The 4,606-nt window shown below is 36.2% G+C and overlaps 1 pseudogene; it reads right to left on the bottom strand.

Annotated features, from left to right (window-relative positions):
• Positions 1-212: 212 nt before the first annotated feature.
• On the bottom strand, positions 213-393 carry LOC150020268 (U1 spliceosomal RNA; annotated as a pseudogene).
• Between the last annotated feature and the right edge of the window lie 4,213 nt (positions 394-4,606).

Below are 4,606 nucleotides of genomic sequence, written 5' to 3'. Positions count from 1 at the left end.
TTGTTTTCAGCCTTGATTCTGAGGAGTTCTTTGCAAGAACTCTGTGTAGGTGATTACTTGCATTTAATCAAACCATTAGTAGGGTAAATCTAATTCAATGTCACAAATGGCAAAGAATCTTCAAATCATGTTAAAACTCAAAGATAAATGTATGCTTCATTCCATAATTCTTTAACTAATTTCTGAGTATTTACTTTATTTCCCTAGAAATACAAAGACCACAATAAGATCCCTACTTTTTTTTTTTTTGTCCCCCACTACCACAAATTATGCAGTCGAGTTTCCCACATTTGGGGAAATCGCAGGGGTCAGCACATCCGGAGTGCAATGGATAAGCCTCGCCCTGGGAAAACCACCTTCGTGATCATGGTATCTCCCCTGCCAGGTAAGTATAAAATCCCTACTTTTAAGGAACTCTGGCTTGGTAGGCAAGATAGATTTATTCACAAATATGTATTTATAATGTCACAAAGTCGATATAGGTTAGGAATAGTGAGTAAAGTAAGGTCGCATAAAGGTTTTATGTTAGGTGAAGTGTTAGATGATATCTGTGTTTTAGGACAATAGTGCTAGTGAGAGTGTGGGTGGTGATTGAAAGAGTTATTCAATCAATTAGTGAGTGACCAATTCTGAGGACTAAATGTATGACAGTCGCTTCTTGTTAAATGGAGTCTGTTTTAACAATTAGTGATTATTTGGAAATTTCTGTATATTAGGACTTTTATGTTGCCTTTGTGGTAGTTAAAAACTGTTAGTGAAAGTTTCACTGAAAAGTAATGTTTTTAAATTATTAAATAAAAAGAGATAAGAAAGTGGATATTTGACTGAAATATAAGCTTTAGAGTTGTAAAAAAATACCCAAGTTAGATATCATATAATCCAACATCTCTATTTTGTAGGTGATAAACAGAGGACTAGAAGAGTGAAAAGAAATGCATATTTTAAAGGACTTAAGTAATGACTAAGATATGATTTAAATCATGGTAGAGTGGCTACGTCGCACAGGAAATCTAGTGACTCCATTTCTAGACACATGTGCACAGTCTGTAATCATAGAAGAAAAGCAACTATAAAGCTTTTTAGGGACTTCAATTAAAAATAAGGGGCTTTATACCACAGTTGTAATTGTACTACAGATATGTAGTCAAGTAAGAATTAATACAAATTTTCTGAAGAATTTAGGGATAAAAAAAAAAAAGGTGTACACCCAAATAAGAACAAGCAGAGAGTGTTTATTCAGAGCTTGCTAGAGCAAAAGAGCCAACCATCATCAGTGGCATTTGGCAGACTCAAAGGCAGGCAGGGAAGCAAAAAGCTTTACGGTGAACAGAAGAGAAGGCTTCAGTTGTGCATTGAGTGGAAGGTGTTGGCATGGAGAAGCTAGAATCATGCCCACAAGAAGCATGAGGCAACCTATGTGATTGGTTTGGAGATCTAATTTGTTTTTTTTTGTGTGTGTGTCTGGTCCTGAGTTAGATGAGGAAGAGGGAGAGGCGAAGTGGTGGCGAAGGAGAAAAGTTGGCAGTTAGTGACCAAATCCTGACCATTATGGGCCAATTGCTACAGAGATGTTTTGGAGTCCCCTTGTGGTCACTGAATCAAAGTTCTATTTCTGTGTAAGTTCTGACCCTTGTCAACTTTATATTCAGTCTCTCACAGGAGAATGTTAAAAGTGACATAAATATATAACAGCATTATTCCTTTTTTTAGTGTCTATTGGATAATTCATCTTAAAGCTGAATATTTTTCTATTTTTCTATCACCAGAAATGAAGATAGAGGTTAATGATCAAAAAAATATTTTTAAAGACCATTTTAAAAAATGTATTATTATGTTTTATTTTGGGAAATTTGGTCATAACACTTCATTAGAAAATATATTTATAATTGATTTGCTCTTGTTTTGGTCCATACATATGCATGATTTTACTAACCAAATTTGAAAAATCTATTGAATGCTTAAGAAAAAATAAATAAATGAGCAAATGTAACTTGTCATTTATTTCTTTTCCAATTAAATAAAATGCTCTTAGAAATTTTTGTTTCTTTTTTCCACTAAAATTTCTGTATTTTCTTCAAGTTTACTCATAATGCCTAAGCCATTTTCTTTTACACATGTTTTTAGCTAACAATGATTCTTCCTTTCTGTCCATAGCTGACAACCAGATGCAAAATGATAAATTTCATAACTCATAATTGAACAATACGTGGTAACGTTCCTGTTGAAATAAAGTGACAGATAACCTCAAGTCACCATTTAACATTTCTTTTTATTCTTTATCCTATATGCTTTTTTAAAGACAGGAGAGAGAATAGTTTCTTTATATTCAATAATGAATACTGTATATATATAGACAATAACTTGAATGATTACGGTGTGAAAAACCCTTATCACCTATCACTCATTAATTTTTCTCTGTTATTTATTTTTCATTTAAACACACCTATAATTAATGTATGATGTCAGAAAGCCATTCAAAAAGAAGCACTGACATGCATTCCGTCTCGGGATTGATCACACACTAATTGCCTGCTTGAAGGTTGTGAATTATTGTTAAGCTAATTTAACATCTAATTTAAGTTATTTCTATGTTCCAAATGTCTTTTGATACACCCTAAATACAAAGTTTAACTTACAATCTATTTTGGAATGTTTTCCTGTAGAGTGTGACAGCCTGGCTTTAAGATAGCAAAGGACCGATCCCATATGCACCAAATTTTAACTATCACTTAGGTTCCGTCGGCAGCCGTCCGTCTCGAGAGACGATGGTGTAGCTTCTTAAGAGTCTATCTGCACCGCCGAGAATGGTTGTGCAGTCCGACTCGGGAGTGACACGGTATCTGTCTCCTCCCGTGTTGAATCGACATCTTGCGATGACGCTGGAGTGTCCTCTCCAGTGAAGCTGAAGCTACAGAGCCTGGGCAGGGTGATATGGAGGGTCTGCTGTTGCCCATGCAGTAGACCCCCCCTCTCTTCGCAGCTGAAGGGTCCAAGGGAAAGACGGAGTCAATACAGCTTGGCTTCAGGTGCGCTGCAGGAGTTGCCGGTGTTGACTACAACGTCAAACCGCCTTAGGGACTCCGGCTCCGGATTTTCTGTCGGGGTTTACTCCCTTAGCCTCTCCCCTGAAGAGGTATGCCGCAAGGCAGCGGAGGTTTTTTGGAGTCAGAGTTTTCCTTCTCTGATGTACCCTGACTGGAAGATCGAACCAGCGACACTTAGCTCGCAGGCCGATGCTCAATCCACTGAGCTAAACCAGCCAGGGCAAATCACTTAGGTTATTCACATAAAAAAAATGCTTTTGTATTATGTATTCACATGCTTCCTTTTAGAAGCACCTTTGTCTCTTTATCTAGATATGCTCATCACTAGTCTCCTCTTTGCTTGTGTGTTAAAAACAAGACAATAGGCTCCAAATGGTGCTTTTTATGCCACACCCCAGGACACCAAACCTAGCCTGAATTCATTTCGCAGACATGAAATCTTAAAGCAGTGATTGGGAATCAACAGATCAGTGCTATGTTAGGTAATGGGCCCAATGCCCCCTGCCATCTCCTAAAGGGAAGTTACCTGTAATAACCAACGTGCCTTTTTTTTAACCCTCCTATAGCTTCCTTGTCCTTACTCCCTGAAGCCTATAAATCTTTAATTTTGTACAGCTCTTTCTTTTTTTGCTCAGATAAACTTAAAATTTTAATATGCCTCAGTTTATCTTTTAACAGATGCCATAATCTTAATTATCAATGATATAAAATGGTTGAGATAAATGTACTTTGCGTAAAATGTTTTGGCATAAATTTGTCTCACTTCAAGGGATACGAAATTCTCATGAAACATAAACGGTTTTGATTTATAACCAAATACCTGCTCAATAATACATTCAGCTTAATACTAAATGTAGCTTATTTTTTTCTGAACCGTCTCCTCACTAGGTCTAGAAACTGAAGCACTTAAAACCTTGAATAATCTTGCCTTAAGACACATAAGGTAAACTTATTAACCTTCATTTCAAACCTACTTTGTACATCTTCTTCACGGAATTGCCACACAAGTCTTGGCAATATCTCGTCTGATACCTATTTTCATATATTAGAAGTTACTTTCATTAAGGGGTTCCACCAATGTGATGTACATTTTTTCCTCAAGGTTGAAAAGACAGACTTGTGTTATTCCTGCTAATGTTACACTCAAGACTCATCTCGAAATATTGGCTGATATCCAGAGTAGTAAAATCTTACGTTCTCCAACATTGGTCATGAGAATTCAGTGTCTTAACTGCCCAATCAAAACCTACTTAGATTATGCAGGAAAGCACCCTCCGTTTCAGGTGTTTGAGGCAGTGTTTTGAAACCCCCGTTTTATAGTCATATTTTGATGGGCATGGACGTTTAAGAACCACACGATTCTCAGAGGCCATAGTTAGCTATATAATGTTAATATTTCTTTATAATGATATATTTATATTTACCATTTTCACATAGTAATACATGAGCTTTTAAACATTTTCCTTCAAATGTATCATTGTCAATTTATATGTTAATTCTATCAGTCAGACATCTGATTCTTCATTTAACATTTTTGTGCTAGGGATCAAAGCTGGTACTTG

Source organism: Furipterus horrens, unplaced genomic scaffold (genome assembly GCF_987537825.1).
Source record: "Furipterus horrens unplaced genomic scaffold, mFurHor1.1.pri manual_scaffold_2, whole genome shotgun sequence".
NCBI lineage: Eukaryota > Metazoa > Chordata > Mammalia > Chiroptera > Furipteridae > Furipterus > Furipterus horrens.
Note: the sequence above shows the minus strand (reverse complement) of the source record. Positions and strands in the feature narration are given on the sequence as shown.